Source organism: Fukomys damarensis, unplaced genomic scaffold (genome assembly GCF_012274545.1).
Source record: "Fukomys damarensis isolate Sample0158 unplaced genomic scaffold, DMR_v1.0_HiC HiC_scaffold_21, whole genome shotgun sequence".
NCBI classification, from domain to species: Eukaryota; Metazoa; Chordata; class Mammalia; order Rodentia; family Bathyergidae; genus Fukomys; species Fukomys damarensis.
Window position 1 is genome coordinate 13,265,110 of NW_022900933.1, and position 9,562 is coordinate 13,274,671.

General features: G+C 39.3%; 1 long non-coding RNA gene across 1 annotated transcript in view; it reads right to left on the reverse strand.

The window, feature by feature from the left end:
- Positions 1-6,346, reverse strand: part of LOC104877078 — a 16,852-nt gene extending 10,506 nt beyond the window's left edge. Inside the window, exons 1-4 of the long non-coding RNA XR_784507.1 lie at positions 6,077-6,346; positions 4,213-4,377; positions 1,781-1,928; positions 1,191-1,253 (exon numbers count right to left, since the gene is read on the reverse strand). This is a non-coding gene — a long non-coding RNA (uncharacterized LOC104877078). The remainder of the gene's footprint in view (positions 1-1,190; positions 1,254-1,780; positions 1,929-4,212; positions 4,378-6,076) is intronic.
- Positions 6,347-9,562: the final 3,216 nt, after the last annotated feature.

The window sequence follows — 9,562 nt, forward strand, 5'->3', positions numbered from 1 at the left end:
ACCCACAGACATTCTCATCTTCATAACATCAGAGAAAACAGCTCATCAAATCAATGGCAATGCTTTACCCCAACTGATACAATCAACAACACATTAAGATCAAGCACAACTTGGACACTGACCACCTGTGGTAGTCACTAGTCTATCGCCCTTAAATCATTTGAATTAAATTGAAATCAAGAAGCAGTCCAGAACATGTCTGCAGTGAACAAACTTTTCAATATAGTGTATTTACCATTTAATGGCTCAGACAGAGCGAGGATGCAAGACCCCTGATCTCAGTTAGCTGATTGTTGAACCCCATGACGCTGACTGACCTCAGGCTGCAAGGCCCAGATTGAGTTCCCCATCCTTCTGAATGGCTGAACTCCACAACGTTCTATTACAGGTTTCCCACGCCCTTTCTTTAAAGATGTTCAAAGTTGGGAACTCAGAAAAATACCCTTGATGACCACCTCTGTCTTTGCAGAGTGGGTCCAAAGATTTGCACAGTCAGGACGTCTGAGAGTGTGGTGGGGGAGGGGGTATCAGGGTTCAGGGGCGCCTGCGCGGCTACCTTCCCAATGCTTGAGCAATGGCTGCTGGGTCGGGAGCAGGCGTGGTTCTGCTTCCCGTGGTGGATCAGGGCCAGCCTACCTTCCCGGCGCTTGAGCGATGGCTCCTGGGTTGGGAGCAGGCGTGGTTCTCCTTCTACTTTTTTTTTAATAAATTGCCTTTTATTTATCAATTGAAAAGTATACAAATATTTGAGAAAACATAACAAAATTAAGGTAAGCATAAACACAGATCAAATAAAGTTATGCAAGTAAATTCACTAGTCTAGCGCTGACTAAATAAAACATACTGAAACTATATTTATTTGACATTATTCACTTGTACCTCAAAACAAGGATTATAGTGATCATGTAGTGATATAAACAAGAACCAATAATTCTTAACACATATTTAACTAAACAAAGCAGGCAAGCACATAACACAAAAACATGAAACAAAAGGGAAAACCATAGATTCACAAATATCACTGAAAATTTCAAAACACCTCCTTCGATAATTGATAAAAGATGTACAAAGATCTGTAATGGAACAGTCAAAATCAGCAACAAGATGCCTTAGGTGGAGTACCACACTGTATGCAAAAATCACAAGAAATATTCACCCAAATAAATCATACTTATAGCAATAATACTGACCTTACCATAGCCAAAGAAATGGGAATCCTGCAGAGTGAACGCTCACATCTTATTGCAGTGAAACTAGAAAACAACAGCAGAAACATATGTACTTAGAATACAATTACTTTTCTCTCTCTCTTTATTCCTGCTGTCTTCTACTTCATACTTTATATATTAACTTTTTCATTTAAGGAAAACCATGTGATGTTTGAGCTTGTGTGTCTGATTTAGTTCACTTAACACTATGGTCTCAAGGCGCATCCATTTCCTACAAATGCCTCATTTATCTTTCTTTACAGCACAGTAGTATTCTAGAAATACCACATTTTCTTTATCTATTTACCTGTTGATAGACATAGAGGCTGTTTCCAAGACTTCGCTATTATGAATTGTGTTGCTATACACATAGGTATACATATATTGCTGTGGTATGATGATGATGTTTTTAACTCTTTTGAGAAAATATGTAAAAGGGGAATAGTTGGGTCAAATAGAAAAAAAATTCTATTTTTGGACTTTTCAGGAATCTCCACAATGATTTCTTTAGTGGTTGTATCAGTTTACACTTCCACCAACAATGAAGTGCTCCTTTCTCCCTACAGCCTTACCAGCATTCATTATTGGTTGATTTGTTGATGATAGCCAGTCTTTCCGGGGTGAGATGAAACCTTAATGTTGTTCTAATTTGCATTTCTTGAATGGCCGGCAATGCTGAACATTTTTTTCATGTATTTATGGCCAACTGTATTTGTTCATCTGAAAAGAGAAAGAAATAAAAGAGATTTGGATTTGGAAAATTCAAAAACTCCATCCACCAAAAGACTCCCAGAAGTAATAACTAATTCAGTAGTATAGCAACATATAAGGTCAACGCTCAAAAGTCAATAGCATTTTTGTAGTCAAATAACTGAGAGGGAAATTGGGGAAACAGTACCTTTCAAAATAGCATCAAGAAAAATGAAATACAGTAAAACCTTGGATTGCAAGTAACATTCCACAAGTGTTCCACAAGTGAACAAATATTTCTAATAAATTTTAATTTGATAAAGAAGTGATGTCTTGCAATAGTACTATGTGACACCAAATGTTGTGTGATCACAACTGAGTCAATGGTTCTCCCTCCCCCTCCCCTCCCCCTCCCTCTTGGATTGTGACCATCTCTCAACAACAAGAGGTTATGGAAGAGAGCTCTACATCTCAGTTCTTAATTCGCTTTTATGAAGACCCTAGGCAGTCTCCCATCTTTTTCCCACCTTCCAGAATCTTCTGACATTTGTCTGTTGTTATGTCCAGGCTTTTTTTATTTGTAAAAGAGAATACTACATAGAAATGGAGATACTTCATTTTTGGCAGAACTAGAAGACTCTACCTATACATATGAAAGAAATGGCTATTGGGCTGGAGATTTAGCTCAGTGGTTCCACCAACTGCCTCACAGGCACAAGGTCTCAAGTTCAATCCCCAGTACCAAAAGAAAAGGCTATTATTTTGACATATAGATATAATTTATATATACAGAGCTATTTTTATACATCATCACCTCTTCAAAATTATAAACAATATTGTAAAAAATACCTGACATTTATTTCAAAAAGATGGAAATGTTAGGAAACAATTGACAGTCACTTTAAAATTTGATATATTTATCAAATGCATGTCAGATTAATGCTAACAGTGAATGAGTATGCATATTTTTGCACATTTTTTATTATATATTATCAAATGTTTTAATTTTTGCCAATATGGTAAGTAGGGACTACTAATATAAGATCTACTGCTTCATATTGCTTTGAAAAGAATGTAAGGATTAAGCGACATCTTGCAGGTGGTACTGTAACATTATTCAAATATTTCTCTTTTCCAAAATTCTAAAAAATCTCCTGTCTTAGGCAGACATCCAATTTTAATCCTTGGAAAGTAAACATGTTATTTTACATGGCAAAAAGGAAATAGCATGAAGATGAAATTAAGGTTGCTAATAGCTAACCTTAAAATAGGATGATTAGTCTGGATTATCCAGGTGGGCTCAATATAATCACAGTGGTCAAAGCAGAAAATGGAAGTGAAAGTGGAGGTCAGAGTGATGTAATATGAGATATAGTTAACTTGCTGCTAGTGTCTTTGGAGAGAAAAGAGTCACGAGTCACTAGTGAGGGCAGCCTCTAAAGCTGGAAAAAGCAAAGAAATGGATTTTCCTATAGAATGTCCAGAATGGAGCACATCAATGCCAATGCCTTGACTTTAGCCCCGTGACATCCAGGCTAGACCTCTGACTTCCAGAATCATAAAATAATGAATTTGTATGGTTTTAAGCCACTAAATTTGAGATTTTTTTTATTGCAACAATAAAAAAAAACCTAAATAGAAGATAGGCAATACTTAATGGAAAAAAAAAATAGTCAAAATGGGATATAATTTGGGAAGCACTGTGGGTTGAGGGGATACTGAGGTACATGTGTATGTCTAGAATCATAACTGCCAGCAGAAAGTAGGATGATTCTGGAAGTGGAAAGAATCAGGAATTTAACTCTTTAGCTGAAAAAAATTTTTTAATCTAACTACATTTTAGTAAAACGAGGTTAACTAGAATATGAGGCACCTATTCTCTCTGGCCCTAAGTCTCATGCTAAGAGACCATCACAGCTACAGTACTCCAAAACTCTTGTTACATGCTTAATTTTACCATGTAAGAGCAACAATTTTGTTTTCTTGAGAACAGGGTCTCACTGTGCAGTCCAGGCTAGTCTTGAGCTTACTATGCAGTCCGTGCTGGCCTCAAATTTGTGGCAATCCTCCTGCCTCAGCTTCCCAAGTGCTGGGAGTACAGGTGGGCATCACCACACCGGCAAGAGTAATTAATGTTCTTTCAGTAGTGAAATGCAACATGAGCATGGCAGAAAAGTTACTAGTTGGAATTCAGGAAACAAAGTACTATAAAAAAGACTGGCAATCTGTTACTAGACTCCAGGAAAATCTCAGCAAATTGAGACTAAATGTGTAATTCAAAATACAGAGAAAAAGAAGACACCCCATGTCTTACCTTTTGAATAGAAATTAAAGCTGAGAAGTCAAACTACTTTCCTCTTCACAAAGATCCACCTGCTAGAGTAAAGAGCTGAGTAGACTTTCTATTTTAAGTATTTGAAGTAGTAGAAGCCTTTTGCAGTTGCTGCTTTGTCTTTGTGAAAGGCAGCAATGTAAGCTACTACAAAAATAATGGGAAGAAGAGAAGGAAGAGGCATTTATATGGGAAAACCAAAAGGCAAGACATAAAGTTAAAACTAATTTACAAATATTTTTTAAACCACTTCAATGTGTAAATACAACACACATCTACACACAGTATATACATACCTACATACGTACACAAATGGCAGATAGTACTTTCAAAGTTATCTTCCACCCCGTATTCACTTATGATAAGTGAACTTGCTATTCTGCCATCAAAAGATGGAGTTTTAATTCTCTCCCCCCTTGAATTGGACTTAACTGGTCTTTTTGTGGTTTGCTTGTAACTAATAGAACACAGCAAAAATAAGGTTATTTGGGTGTCTAGGTAAAAGTTTAAAATGATTAAAAGAGGCTTTTACTTGGTTTACGTGGAATTCAGTCTCCAGATACCTCTGCCCAGAATGCCCCCTCTGGCAACCTCCACTATGCTACAAGGAGTCTAAGTCACAGAGAAAGGCCGTAAGTAGGTGCCACAATAGATGTTACAGTTTAAGAACTAAATATATGCACAAAAGAGTCTCACAATAATTCTAGCTCATGGCCATCAGAATATTCCTACTTGCTGAGTTGGAAATGTGGGGATCTGAGTAGAAATACAAGACATAACTAAGTCAATGGGGAAAATAAACAGGTGATAGCAAGACATTTCTAAGACACATTACGTAAGACCTTGGTGAACTCTGGCAGGGGTGGCTGAGAGATGAATGAGGAGTAGGGCAGATCAAGTTTGACTTTAGACGTGGAATGTGAAGTATCTAAGCTAGAGCACTGAAAAATGCGGATTAATGGACAGACCAAAGAAAATCACCAATGAAAATGAGAAAAAAAAAATGCAAGCTAGCAAACAATAGAAGCTCAATGGTTTTATGTTGGACAGGTTTCGTTGTTTTTGTTTGCTTTTAAAGCAGGGAAGTGAATCAGCAAAGAGAAACTGAAAGAATGGGTAGGAAAGGGCCGGGGGTTTAGCTCAGTGGTTCAGGCACCTGCTTCACAAGCGCAAGGACCCGAGTTCGATCCCTGGTACCAAAAAAAAAAAAAAAAAAAAAAAAGAATGGGTAGGAAAGACGCTGAATGAGGAAATTCATTATTTTTAAAGGGTTTATAAGAGAGGGAAAGAAGAATTTAGCATATACCTATTACTTTGAATCCCTCTTCTATATGTTGTTATATATAGGAAGGGACACAGACAACGAACAAAATCTAAGATCACGTGAACAGCACAGCTGTAGAAACGAACAGTAAACACGATTACCACTTTGGGATCCCCGACTGTTAGGCAGACACTAGACTAAACACTTTATATATTCTTACAACTGTGTGAAATATGAATTAAGTCCATCACACAAATAGGAGACTGATGCATGTGAGATTCAGATATAGTATAGATAAGGAATCACATTTAGTCCAGTGATTAGAGAAGCATCGTACTGCAATTCAAACGCAGGCTTTGTAATCAGCCAGCCTTGAGATAAAAAACAGGCTCTGAACTCTGGGAGACCGAAGCAGTTGGCTGGGAAGCTCAAGCCCAATCTGGACAATTCAGCGAGAAACTGTCTCAAGGGAGGGGCGGGGGTGAGGGTTAAATCTACATAATCTAGTGGTACAGTGTCCCTGGTTCGACCCCTAGTACTGCAAAACAAACAAACACAACAAAAAGACTCTTTTATCGTTACCTCCTCTCCTGTCCCACACTTCCTTTTCAATTCTCGCTCTCATCTTTGAACTCCCAACTCCACCTGGGAGAGGAAGCTCCGGGTCTCTAGCGCTAGGCGCACGTTATCCTAGCTGCAAACATGAATAATCTCCAGCTGGCTGGACACCTACCCAACAGACCAGCACAGTCTCCTGAATCTCAGCAGGCAACCTCCCTGCCTGACCAGAAAGTCGTAGACCTTTGTTCAGCTAACTTGAGCCCGGTCCTCTGCTGAGCTGCCTCTCCCAGGCAAAAGCAATCGACTCCTTGCAACACTCTCTTGGGTCCACCCAGAAGCTGCGGCGCAGCACTTTGGTTCCGGAACGCCGGTTTGAGAATGGGTTTTAAAGATTTGAATCCCTTCTACATAGCAACCAGTACCTCCTCATCAAAATGATGTGTGAACCAGAGCCGCCCATGTTCTAGGTCTTGACTGTTATCTTCTGAGAACACACCCTGACCCATATTGATAAAGTCAACTGGTGGCGCGTGCCTGTAATTCTGCATTCTGAAGGCAGAGCCAGGAAGATTCTGAGTTCAAGTTCAGCCTGGGCTACACAGACCTTGGTCAAAACACAGTATGACACAATACAAAACACAGTTTTGAAGCTAATATCCTAGCCTTTGCGCCTACTTGTGGGATGGGAAATTTGAAAAGTAGTTTTAATGCTACAAGTTTAGGCTGAACAGTAATTGGCATACTGTCCGTGCTGTCATTAAATAGTTAATGCAAATGCTTATAATGAGAGACAGCCTGTGACCTTCCAAAGTAATTTATAAATGTTTACTGTCCCCTAATTTAACCACTAAACAGCCTTACTTTTTGCATCATTAGAAGATGAAAAGATATAACTCCTCCCTTAAAGATGCTGGCAACTAGCAAGCACACAAAGGAAGTACTTAGGTTAGGGGACAACCACTACATGTGCCATTTGTCAGAGTAAGTCTCACTTAGCAAGTTCTATCTGAAGTGACACAGTCAGAGTGCAGGGAACATAGAGTAACATCACTTGTGTTTTAACCCTGAATTTTTTCCATCTGTCCCTGCCTCTCTGCTACCACTGAAATATTGGTGATCTAAACCCCTATCTTTCTACCTACATGAGTAGCTTTCCTATGGGGCACCAGAGGAGAAACTTCTGGATTTTATATTATACTAGTCACTAGAAAGACAAATACAGAGAGATGGGGGGAGGGCAAAGAAAGAGAGGAGAGAGAGAAGCAAAGAGAGAAGAGAGAGAAAAAGAGAGAGAGTCTTCGCTGTGAGTCTCTAATCTATCTTTGACACTGCTAAAAATTACCTACCTACCTATACCTGAGAGGTATAAATGATGATGGGATTGATGAATGAATGGTGATCCTGCCTTGCCTTCAGTATTCACCCTTATTTCCTTAGGCAGTTAATCTAAGACCCTTTGTAATCTGGCTTTGATCTGTTTTCCTGCTCTGTCATGTAGTCACTTCGTACTCCAAACTTGAGAGCATCCCTTGAGCGTTCCTTGTATTTCCTACGATTTCAAAGTGTGGCTCCAGGGAAGTAAGATTCACGAAGCCTCTTCTACTCTTTGGGCAAAGTCGATTACTCTTTTCTCCAACCCTTTAACTTCTGTGTTATATATCACAAAGCACTTGTCATACTCCATTATTACCTTTAATGTGTAAATCAGTGCCTTGAAAGGAATATAAGCAACATGAAAACAGGAGAGAATCCTGTTTGAATCCCTGGTGTCTACAAAAGTTCCTAACCTTTGGCCATTAATCGATAAACATTCATTGGATGATGACAAAAATAACTTTGATAAAATTCTTCTATGCCGGTGCCCTGATCAAGCTGTGAAGCAGTTTTGATGTGTTTTTGGCTTGTTTAAAAGAAGTTTCTTCAGTCTTTAGGAGATAAAGCCGTTATAGTGATCTCAAGAAAGTTAACAGGTTTTAAAGATTCTGGTTCTTTTTTTGCTCACCAGAGGAGTCTGTACTAAACCAAATATGGACTGTTAATATGTTTTGAGTGATGTACTTGGAGCAGGGGAACTTTCCAGAGCACAAATACAGGTAATCCTTGTGAAAAGTTTTAGAGCACATTCTGGAGTTTTAGAATAGGATTTGCTCGAAACAAACCTCTCTGTAACTGGCTTGGAACTTTATTTCTGTTGCTGCCCTGTGCCACATCTCTGTATTACATCTACTGGTTTCTTAGGTAGAAGTGACACATAAGATCATCTGAACAAGGCCTTAGGAGAGATACTTACATGAGGTAAGTCCTGTCATGCTTCTGCTCAAAACCCTCCAATATCTCACCCGGGTTTCTACCGTGAGCTAATTTTTTGGCAGAGGAGATGACAAGGATTCCTGTAATTAGTGCCATAATTATTACCAAGTAATGCTGTGAACCAAGCAACAGTCTCCCATTTGAAATGCAACAATATTAAAAACAGAAGAGCCCTGCCCATGTAGACATTGAATTCTCACAGATATAAACACTAAGGATAAATAGGTAAATTATATGTTAGAAAGTGATGTATATGGGCAAAAAAAAAAAAAAAAGTACTGGTATTTAAGAGTGTAGTGGCAGGGGACATCGGTTATGCTCAAGGTAGGCCTTACTGAGATGATATCTGAACAGAAAGTGAGGGAGTTAGCCATGTGCACATATGGGGCTTCAGCAAGAAAGTACGGTTTGCGCAAAGTCCGAGGGGAGGGAATGTGACTAGAGGAACAAAGGAGGCAAGTGGGATTGAAGACAAGTGAACCTGGGGGAGAGTAACAGGAGAGAAGTGAAAAGTAAAGAAAGGAGGAGAGACCTATCAAAAGGTAGGCCTTACTGAGATGATATCTGAACAGAAAGTGAGGGAGTTAGCCATGTGCACATATGGGGCTTCAGCAAGAAAGTACGGTTTGCGCAAAGTCCGAGGGGAGGGAATGTGACTAGAGGAACAAAGGAGGCAAGTGGGATTGAAGACAAGTGAACCTGGGGGAGAGTAACAGGAGAGAAGTGAAAAGTAAAGAAAGGAGGAGAGACCTATCAAAGGTCTTCTTGGCTACTTTATGGCCTTTGGCTTTCCTCTGAAGGGAATGGTGAGACAATGCCTATAGAATACGATACCTATCATCTATAAGCAGAGTATTTCTCTTGTACTAGTCAATAAAATTAATGAATAAGCACTAAAGCTGAAGTTCTCTGCATATTATTGGCTTTTGAGAAGAGTTTGAGGGAGTGGGTCATGAAGGTATTGGTTATGAGCAAGACAAGATATGAAGACAGGAGACAAGGTCCATCAAAACCTCTACACAGGAAAATGGCCAAGTGAGAAGAGAGTGGGACGCCCATGAGGGGTGCTACGCATAACGGACTATGTGGGGAAGAATAATTGAGAATGGCGTGTCTTGAGTGGACTGTTGTGTGGTACAGTATAGATTTTTGTCTCATCTTTCTTCCCTATGAAATACTCAGTAAGGTTTACATTGG